Source organism: Pristiophorus japonicus, unplaced genomic scaffold (genome assembly GCF_044704955.1).
Source record: "Pristiophorus japonicus isolate sPriJap1 unplaced genomic scaffold, sPriJap1.hap1 HAP1_SCAFFOLD_119, whole genome shotgun sequence".
Taxonomy (NCBI): Eukaryota; Metazoa; Chordata; class Chondrichthyes; family Pristiophoridae; genus Pristiophorus; species Pristiophorus japonicus.
In genome coordinates this window covers 1,772,002-1,784,451 of record NW_027250853.1, presented here as the reverse complement: position 1 = coordinate 1,784,451, position 12,450 = coordinate 1,772,002, and the positions used below count along the sequence as shown (strand labels likewise).

The following is a 12,450-nucleotide window of genomic DNA, read 5'->3' as shown; positions in this document are numbered from 1 at the left end:
ATACCAAAACCCACCTTCATATCCCCAAACCCACCCCCACATCCCCAAACCCATTCCCCATATCCCCAAACCCTCTAGCCATCTCCTCAAACCCACTACCCCATATCCAAAAACCCACTCCCCATATCCTCACCCCCCATATCCTCAACCGCCATGTCCCCAAACCAACCCCCCATAGCCCCAATCCCACCCCCCATATCCCCAAACCCACTCCCGAAATCCCCACCCCCCATATCCCCAAAGCCAGCCCCCGTATCCCCAAATCTACTCCCCATATCCCCAAATCCACTCCCCTTATCCCCAAACACATTCCCCATATCCCCAAACCCACTCCCCATATCTCCAAACCCACCCCCATATCCCCACCATCCCATATCCCCAAACCCACCCATATATCCCCAAACCCACTCCCTATATCCTCAAACCCACCCCCCATATCCACAAACCCTCTCGCTGTATCCTCAAACCCAGTACCCCATATCCTAAAACCCACCCAGCATATCCTCACCCCCCATATCCTCACCCCCCATATCCTCATCCCCATAACCCCAAGCCCACGCCCATAATCCCAAATCCACCACCCATATCCCCAAACCCACAACCCCATATCCCAAAACCCACCTTCATATCCCCAAACCCACCCCCACATCCCCAAACCCATTCCCCATATCCCCAAACCCTCTAGCCATCTCCTCAAACCCACTACCCCATATCCAAAAACCCACTCCCCATATCCTCACCCCCCATATCCTCAACCGCCATGTCCCCAAACCAACCCCCCATAGCCCCAAACCCACCCCCCATATCCCCAAACCCACACCCCATTTCCCAATCCCACCCTCCATATCGCCAAACCCAACCCCATATCGCCAAACCCACCCCCATACCCCCAAACCCACCCCCATATATGCAAACCCACCCCCCATATCCGCAAACCCATCCCCCATAACCCAAACCACTCCCCATATACCGAAACCCACCCCCCATATCCCCAAACCCACGCCCCATATCCCCAAACCCACCCCCCATTTTTCCAATCCCGCACCCATATCGCCAAATCCACCCCCATATCCCCAAATCCACCCCCATGTCCCCAAAACCACCTCCCATATCCCCAAAACCACCTCCCATATCCCCAAACCCACCCCCCTTATCCGCAAACCGATCCCCCATTACCCAAACTCCTCCCCATATACCCAAACTCACCCCCCAGATATTAAAACCCACCCCCCATATCCCCAAACCCAACCCTCATATCACCACATCCCTCCCCATATCCTCAGACCCATCCCGTATCCCCAAACCCACCCCAAATTCCCAAACCCACCCCATATCCCCAAACCCACCCCATATCCCCAAACCCACCCCATATCCCCAAACCCACCCCATATCCCGAAACCCACCCCATATCCCCAAACCCACCCCAGATCCCCAAACCCACCCCAGATCCCCAAACCCACCCCATATCCCCAAACCCACCCCATATCCCCAAACCCAGCCCATATCCCCAAAACCACCCCATATCCCCATAACCCCAAACCCACCCCATATCCCCATAACCCCAAACCCACCCCATATCCCCAAACCCAACCCACATCCCCAAACACATCCCATATCCCCAATCCGACCCCCCATATCCCCAAATCCACCTCCATATCCCCAAACCCACGCCCCATAGTATCAAACCCAGCCCCCATATTAACATACCCACCCCCATATCCCCAAACCCACCCCCATATCCCCAAACCCACACACCTTAACCCCAAACCCACCCCCCATATCCCCACCCCCAATATCCCCACTCCCATATCCCAAACCCACCCCCCGTATTCCCAAACAAACCCCCATATTCCCAAACCCACCCCCATATCCCCACCATCCCATATCCCAAAATGCACCCTCATTATCCCCAAACCCACCCCCCATATCCCTAAACCCACCCCCATAACCCCAAACCACCCGATATCCCCAAGCCCACTCCCCATTATACCAATCCACCTCCATATCCTCATACCCACTCCCTATATCCTCAAACCCACCCCCCATACCTTCACTCCCCATATCCTCACCCCCCCATAACCTCACCGCCCATAACCCCAAGCCCACGCCCATAACCCCAAATCCACCACTGATATCCCCAAACTGACCCCCCATATCCCCATCCCCCATAACCCCAAACCCACCACCCATATCCCCAAACCCACCCCCCATATCCCCAAACCAACCCCCCATATCCCCAAACCCACTCCCCATATCTCCAAACCCACTCCCCATATCCCCAAACCCACTCCCCATATCCCCAAACCCACCCCATATCCCCGAACCCACACCCCATATCCCCAAACACCCCCATATCCACAAACCCAGCCCCCATATTCCCGAACCCACCCCCCATATCCCCAAACCCACCCCCATGTCCCCAAACACACCCGCCATATCCCCATCCCCCATAACCCCAAGCCCACGCCCACATCCGCAAACCCACACCCATATCCCCAAACCCACTCCCCATATCCCCAAACCCACTCCCCATATCCCCAAACCCACTCCCCATATCCCCAAACCCACCCCCCATATCCCCAAACCTACCCCACATATCCCCAAATCCACCCGCCATATCCCCAAGCCCATCCGCCATATCCTCAAACCCTCCCCATATACCCAAACTGAGCCCCCATATCCCCACCCCCATATCCCTAAACACACCCCCATATCCCCAAACCAACTCCCCATATCCCCAAACCCACCTCCATATCCCCATCATCCCATATCCCCAAACGCACCCCCCTTATCCCCAAACCCACCCCGCATATCCCTAAACCCAGCCCCATATCCCCAAATCCACCCCCATATCGCCAAACCCTCTCGCAATATCCTCAAACCCACTCTCCCATATTCTAAAACCCAACCACCATATCCTCACCCCCCATAACCTCACGCTCTATATCCCCACCCCCATATCCCCAAACCAACCCCCCCTATCCCCAAACCAACCCCCCCTATCCCCAAACCCACCCCCCATATCCCCAAACCCACCGCCCATATCCCCAAACCCACTACCCATATCTCCAAACCCACCCCCATATCCCCACCCCCATATCCCCAAACCCTCTCCCCATATCCCGAACCCCACATCCCTAAACCCAAGCCCTACTCCCAAACAAAACCCCATATTCCCAAACCCACCCCCATATCCCCACCATCCCATATCCCCAAACCCACCCATATATCCCCAAACCCACTCCCTATATCCTCAAACCCACCCCCCATATCCCCAAACCCTCTCGCTGTATCCTCAAACCCAGTACCCCATATCCTAAAACCCACCCAGCATATCCTCACCCCCCATATCCTCACCCCCCATATCCTCACCCCCATAACTCCAAGCCCACGTCCATAATACCAAATCCACCACCCATATCCCCAAACCCACAACCCCATATACCAAAACCCACCTTCATATCCCCAAACCCACCCCCACATCCCCAAACCCATTCCCCATATCCCCAAACCCTCTAGCCATCTCCTCAAACCCACTACCCCATATCCAAAAACCCACTCCCCATATCCTCACCCCCCATATCCTCAACCGCCATGTCCCCAAACCAACCCCCCATAGCCCCAATCCCACCCCCCATATCCCCAAACCCACTCCCGAAATCCCCACCCCCCATATCCCCAAAGCCAGCCCCCGTATCCCCAAATCTACTCCCCATATCCCCAAATCCACTCCCCTTATCCCCAAACACATTCCCCATATCCCCAAACCCACTCCCCATATCTCCAAACCCACCCCCATATCCCCACCATCCCATATCCCCAAACCCACCCATATATCCCCAAAACCCACTCCCTATATCCTCAAACCCACCCCCCATATCCCCAAACCCTCTCGCTGTATCCTCAAACCCAGTACCCCATATCCTAAAACCCAACCAGCATATCCTCACCCCCCATATCCTCACCCCCCATATCCTCATCCCCATAACCCCAAGCCCACGCCCATAATCCCAAATCCACCACCCATATCCCCAAACCCACAACCCCATATCCCAAAACCCACCTTCATATCCCCAAACCCACCCCCACATCCCCAAACCCATTCCCCATATCCCCAAACCCTCTAGCCATCTCCTCAAACCCACTACCCCATATCCAAAAACCCACTCCCCATATCCTCACCCCCCATATCCTCAACCGCCATGTCCCCAAACCAACCCCCCATAGCCCCAAACCCACCCCCCATATCCCCAAACCCACACCCCATTTCCCAATCCCACCCTCCATATCGCCAAACCCAACCCCATATCGCCAAAACCACCCCCATACCCCCAAACCCACCCCCATATATGCAAACCCACCCCCTATATCCGCAAACCCATCCCCCATAACCCAAACCACTCCCCATATACCGAAACCCACCCCCCATATCCCCAAACCCACGCCCCATATCCCCAAACCCACCCCCCATTTTTCCAATCCCGCACCCATATCGCCAAATCCACCCCCATATCCCCAAATCCACCCCCATGTCCCCAAAACCACCTCCCATATCCCCAAAACCACCTCCCATATCCCCAAACCCACCCCCCTTATCCGCAAACCGATCCCCCATTACCCAAACTCCTCCCCATATACCCAAACTCACCCCCCAGATATTAAAACCCACCCCCCATATCCCCAAACCCAACCCTCATATCACCACATCCCTCCCCATATCCTCAGACCCATCCCGTATCCCCAAACCCACCCCAAATTCCCAAACCCACCCCATATCCCCAAACCCACCCCATATCCCCAAACCCACCCCATATCCCCAAACCCACCCCATATCCCGAAACCCACCCCATATCCCCAAACCCACCCCATATCCCCAAACCCACCCCATATCCCCAAACCCACCCCATATCCCCAAACCCACCCCATATCCCCAAAACCACCCCATATCCCCATAACCCCAAACCCACCCCATATCCCCATAACCCCAAACCCACCCCATATCCCCAAACCCAACCCACATCCCCAAACACATCCCATATCCCCAATCCGACCCCCCATATCCCCAAATCCACCTCCATATCCCCAAACCCACGCCCCATAGTATCAAACCCAGCCCCCATATTAACATACCCACCCCCATATCCCCAAACCCACCCCCATATCCCCAAACCCACACACCTTAACCCCAAACCCACCCCCCATATCCCCAAACCCACCCCCCATATTCCCAAACCCCAATATCCCCAAACCCACCCCCCATATCCCCAAACCCACCCCCCATATCCCCACACTCAACCCCCATATCCCCACCCCCGATATTCCGAAACCCACCCCCAATATCCACAAACACACCCCCAATAGCCTTAAACCCATTCCCCATGTCCCCAAACCCACTCCCCATGTCCCCAAACCCACTCCCCATATCCACAAACCCACTCCCCATGTCCCCAATCGCACCCCCTTATCCCCAAACCCACCCCGCATATCCCTAAACCCAGCCCCATATCCCCAAACCCACCCCCATATCCCCAAACCCTCTCGCAATATCCAAAACCCACTCCCCCATATCCTAAAACCCACCCACCATATCCTCACCCCCATAACCTCACGCTCTATATCCCCACCCTCATATCCCCGAACCCACCCCCCATATCCCCAAACCCACCCCCCATATCCCCAAACCCACGCCCCATATCCACAAACCCACCCCCCATTTTTCCAATCCCGCACCCATATCGCCAAACCCAGCCCATACCCCCAAATCCACCCCCATATCCCCAAAACCACCTCCCATATCCCCAAAACCACCTCCCATATCCCCAAACCCACCCCCCTTATCCGCAAACCGATCCCCCATTACCCAAACTCCTCCCCATATACCCAAACTCACCCCCCAGATATTAAAACACACCCCTCATATCCCCAAACCCAACCCTCATATCACCACATCCCTCCCCATATCCTCAGACCCACCCCGTATCCCCAAACCCACCCCAAATTCCCAAACCCACCACATATCCCCAAACCCACCCCATATTCCCAAACCCACCCCATATTCCCAAACCCACCCCATATCCCCAAACACACACCCCATATCCCCAAACCCACCCCATATCCCCAAACCCAGCCCATATCCCCAAAACCACCCCATATCCCCATAACCCCAAACCCACCCTATATCCCCATAACCCCAAATCCACCCCATATCCCCAAACCCAACCCACATCCCCAAACACATCCCATATCCCCAATCCGACCCCCCATATCCCCAAATCCACCTCCATATCCCCAAACCCACGCCCCATAGTATCAAACCCACCCCCCATATTAACATACCCACCCCCATATCCCCAAACCCACCCCCATATCCCCAAACCCACACACCTTAACTCCAAACCCACCCCCCATATCCCCAAACCCACCCCCCATATTCCCAAACCCCAATATCCCCAAACCCACCCCCCATATCCCCACACTCAACCCCCATATCCCCACCCCCGATATTCCGAAACCCACCCCCAATATCCACAAACACACCCCCAATAGCCTTAAACCCATTCCCCATGTCCCCAAACCCACTCCCCATATCCACAAACCCACTCCCCATGTCCCCAAACCCATTCCAGATATCCCCAAACCCACTCCCCATATCCTCAAACTCACTCCCCATATCCCCAATCCCACCCCCCTTATCCCCAAACCCACCCCGCATATCCCTAAACCCAGCCCCATATCCCCAAACCCACCCCCATATCCCCAAACCCTCTCGCAATATCCAAAACACACTCCCCCATATCCTAAAACCCACCCACCATATCCTCACCCCCCATAACCTCACGCTCTATATCCCCACCCCCATATCCCCAAACCAACCCCCCCCTATCCCCAAACCCACCCCCCATATCCCCAAACCCACCGCCCATATCCCCAAACCCACTACCCATATCTCCAAACCTACCCCCATATCCCCACCCCCATATCCCCAAACCCTCTCCCCATATCCCGAACCCCACATCCCTAAACCCAACCCCTATTCCCAAACAAACCCCCATATTCCCAAACCCACCCCCATATCCCCACCATCCCATCTCCTCAAACCCACAACCCCATATCCAAAAACCCACTCCCCATATCCTCAGCCCCCATATCCTCAACCACCATGTCCCCAAACCAACCTCCCCATAACCCCAATCCCACCCCCCATATCCCCAAAACCACTCCCGAAATCCCCACCGCCCATATCCCCAAAGCCAGCCCCCGTATCCCCAAATCTACTCCCCATATCCCCAAATCCACTCCCCTTATCCCCAGACCCGCTCCCCATATCCCCAAAGCCACTCCCCATATCCCCAAACCCACTCCCATATGCCCAAACCCACCCCTCAAATCCCAACCCCACCCCCCATATCCCCAAACCCACACCCCATTTCCCAATCCCACCCTCCATATCGCCAAACCCAACCCCATATCGCCAAACCCACCCCCATACCCCCAAACCCACTCCCATATATGCAAACCCACCCCCCATATCCGCAAACCCATCCCCCATAAACCAAACCCCTCCACATATACCGAAACCCACCCCCCATATCCCCAAACCCACGGCCCATATCCCCAAACCCACCCCCCATTTTTCCAATCCCGCACCCATATCGCCAAACCCAGCCCATACCCCCAAATCCACCCTCATATCCCCAAAACCACCTCCCATATCCCCAAAGCCACCTCCCATATCCCCAAACCCACCCCCCTTATCCGCAAACCGATCCCCCATTACCCAAACTCCTCCCCATATACCCAAACTCACCCCCCAGATATTAAAACCCACCCCCCATATCCCCAAACCCAACCCTCATATCACCACATCCCTCCCCATATCCTCAGACCCACCCCGTATCCCCAAACCCACCCCAAATTCCCAATCCCACCCCATATCCCCAAACCCACCCCATATTCCCAAACCCACCCCATATTCCCAAACCCACCCCATATCCCGAAACCCACCCCATATCCCCAAACCCACCCCATATCCCTAAACCCACCCCATATCCCCAAACCCACCCCATATCCCCAAACCCACCCCATATCCCCAAAACCACCACATATCCCCATAACCCCAAACCCACCCCATATCCCCAAACCCAACCCACATCCCCAAACACATCCCATATCCCCAATCCGAACCCCATATCCCCAAATCCACCTCCATATCCTAAAACCCACCCAGCATATCCTCACCCCCCATATCCTCACCCCGCATATCCTCACCCCCATAACCCCAAGCCCACGTCCATAATCCCAAACCCACAACCCCATATCCCAAAACCCACCTTCATATCCCCAAACCCACCCCCACATCCCCAAACCCATTCCACATATCCCCAAACCCTCTAGCCATCTCCACAAACCCACTACCCCATATCCAAAAACCCATTCCCCATATCCTCACCCCCCATATCCTCAACCGCCATATCCCCAAACCCACTCCCCATATCCCCAAACCCATTCCCCATATCCCCAAACACACACCCCATATCCCCAAACCCACCCCCCATATCACCAAACCCACCCCTCATATCACCAAACCCACCCCGCATATCTCCAAACCCACTCCCTATATCCTCAAACCCACCCCCCACATCCACAAACCCTCTCGGTATATCCTCAAACCCACTACCCCATATCCTAAAACCCACTACCCATATCCTCACCCCCCATATCCTCACCCCCCATAACCCCAAGCCCACGCCCATAAACCCCAAATCCACCACCCATATCTCCAAAACCACTCCCATACCCCCAAACCCACCCCACATAAACCCAAACCGACACCTACGCCCCCATATCCCCAAACCCACTGCCCACATCCCCAAACTTACACCTCATATCCCCATCCCCCAGAACCCCAAACCCACCCCATATCCCCAAACCCAGCCCCCATATCCCCAAACCCACCCCCATATCCACAAACCGAACCCCATATCCACAAACTCACCCCCCATATCCCCATCCCCATATCCCCAAACCCACAACCCCAGATCCTAAAACCCACCCCCATATCCTCACCCCCCATAACCCCAAGCCAACGCCCATATACCCAAACCCACCCCCTAGAACCCTAAACCCACTCCCCATATCCCCACCCCCAATATCCCCACTCCCATATCCCCAAGCCCACTCCCCGTATTCCCAAACAAACCCCCATATTCCCAAACCCACCCCCATTTCCCCACCATCCCATATCCCAAAACGCACCCTCATTATCCCCAAACCCACCCCCCATATCCCTAAACCCACCCCCATAACCCCAAACCACCCGATAACCCAAGCCCACTCCCCATTATACCAACCCACCTCCATATCCTCATACCCACTCCCTATATCCTCAAACCCACCCCCCATATCTTCACTCCCCATATCCTCACCCCCCATATCCTCACCGCCCATAACCCCAAGCCCACGCCCATAACCCCAAATCCACCACCCATATCCCCAAACTGACCCCCCATATCCCCATCCCCCATAACCCCAAACCCACCCCCCATATCCCCAAACCCACCCCCCATATCCCCAAACCAACCCCCCATATCCCCAAACCCACTCCCCATATCCCAAAATCCACTTCCCATATCCCCAAACCCACCCCCATATCCCCAAACCCACCCCCATATCCCCGAACCCACACCCCATATCCCCAAACACCCCCATATCCACAAACCCAGCCCCCATATCCCCGAACCCACCCCCCATATCCCCAAACCCACCCCCATATCCCCAAACACACCCGCCATATCCCCATCCCCCATAACCCCAAGCCCACGCCCACATCCGCAAACCCACCCCCATATCCCCAAACCCACTCCCCATATCCCCAAACCCACTCCCCATATCCCCAAACCCACCCCCCATATCCCCAAACCTACCCCACATATCCCCAAATCCACCCGCCATATCCCCAAGCCCATCCGCCATATCCTCAAACCCTCCCCATATACCCAAACTGAGCCCCCATATCCCCACCCCCATATCCCTAAACACACCCCCATATCCCCAAACCAACTCCCCATATCCCCAAACCCACCTCCATATCCCCATCATCCCATATCCCCAAACGCACCCCCCTTATCCCCAAACCCACCCCGCATATCCCTAAACCCAGCCCCATATCCCCAAACCCACCCCCATATCCCCAAACCCTCTCGCAATATCCTCAAACCCACTCCCCCATATTCTAAAACCCACCCACCATATCCTCACCCCCCATAACCTCACACTCTATATCCCCACCCCCATATCCCCAAACCAACCCCCCTATCCCCAAACCCACCCCCCATATCCCCAAACCCACCGCCCATATCCCCAAACCCACTCCCCATATCTCCAAACCCACCCCCATATCCCCACCATCCCATATCCCCAAACCCACCCATATATCCCCAAACCCACTCCCCATATCCACAAACCCACTCCCCATGTCCCCAAACCCATTCTCCATATCCCCAAACCCACTCCCCATATCCCCACACCCACTCCCCATATCCCCAAACACACACCCCATATCCGCAAGCCCACCCCCCATATTCCCAAACCCACCCCCATATTCCCAAACCCACTCCCATATCCCCAAAGCCAACCCCATATCCCCAAACCCGCCCCCCATATCCCCAAACCCACTCCCCATATCCCCAAACCCACTCCCCATATCCCCAAACACACACCCCATATCCCCAAACCCACCCCCCATATCACCAAACCCACCCCCCATATCACCAAACCCACCCCGCATATCTCCAAACCCACTCCCTATATCCTCAAACCCACCCCCCATATCCACAAACCCTTTCGGTATATCCTCAAACCCACTACCCCATATCCTAAAACCCACTACCCATATCCTCTACCCCCCCATATCCTCACCCCCCATAACCCCAAGCCCACGCCCATAAACCCCAATTCCACCACCCATATCTCCAAAACCACTCCCACACCCCCAAACCCACCCCACATAAACCCAAACCGACACCTACGCCCCCATATCCCCAAACCCACTGCCCACATCCCCAAACTCACACCTCATATCCCCATCCCCCAGAACCCCAAACCCACCCCATATCCCCAAACCCACCCCCATATCCACAAACCGAACCCCATATCCACAAACTCACCCCCCATATCCCCACCCCCATATCCCCAAACCCACAACCCCAGATCCTAAAACCCACCCCCATATCCTCATCCCCATATCCTCACCCCCATATCCTCACCCCCCATAACCCCAAGCCAACGCCCATATCCCCAAACCCACCCCCTATAACCCTAAACCCACTCCCCATATCCCCACCCCCAATATCCCCACTCCCATATCCCAAACCCACCCCCCGTATTCCCAAACAAACCCCCATATTCCCAAACCCACGCCCATATCCCCACCATCCCATATCCCAAAACGCACCCTCATTATCCCCAAACCCACAACCCCAGATCCTAAAACCCACCCCCATATCCTCACCCCCATATCCTCACCCCCCATAACCCCAAGCCAACGCTCATATCCCCAAACCCACCCCCTATAACCCTAAACCCACTCCCCATATCTCCACCCCCAATATCCCCACTCCCATATCCCCAAACCCACCCCCCGTATTCCCAAACAAACCCCCATATTCCCAAACCCACCCCCATATCCCCACCATCCCATATCCCAAAACGCACCCTCATTATCCCCAAACCCACCGCCCATATCCCTAAACCCACCCCGATAACCCCAAACCACCCGATATCCCCAAGCCCACTTCCCATTATACCAACCCACCTCCATATCCTCATACCCACTCCCTATATCCTCAAACCCACCCTCAATATCTTCACTCCCCATATCCTCACCCCCCATATCCTCACCGCCCATAACCCCAAGCCCACGCCCATAACCCCAAATCCACCACCCATATCCCCAAACTGACCCCCCATATCCCCATCCCCTATAACCCCAAACCCACCACCCATATCCCCAAACCCACCCCCCATATCCCCAAACCAACCCCCCATATCCCCAAACCCACTCCCCATATCCCCAAACCCACTCCCGATATCCCCGAACCCACACCCCATATCCCCAAACATCCCCATATCCACAAACCCAGCCCCCATATCCCCGAACCCACCCCCCATATCCCCAAACCCACCCCCATATCCCCAAACACACCCGCCATATCCCCATCCCCCATAACCCCAAGCCCACGCCCACATCCGCAAACCCACCCCCATATCCCCAAACCTACTCCCCATATCCCCAAACCCGCTCCCCATATCCCCAAACCCACCGCCCATATCCCCAAACCTACCCCACATATCCCCAAATCCACCCGCCATATCCCCAAGCCCATCCGCCATATCCTCAAACCCTCCCCATATACCCAAACTGAGCCCCCATATCCCAACCTCCATATCCCG

The 12,450-nt window shown here is 55.8% G+C and overlaps 1 protein-coding gene across 1 annotated transcript in view; it reads left to right on the top strand.

The window, feature by feature from the left end:
- The window catches only part of LOC139242067 (nitric oxide synthase 1-like), a 254,735-nt gene that overhangs the window by 103,857 nt on the left and 138,428 nt on the right, over positions 1–12,450 (top strand). The window lies entirely within an intron of this gene.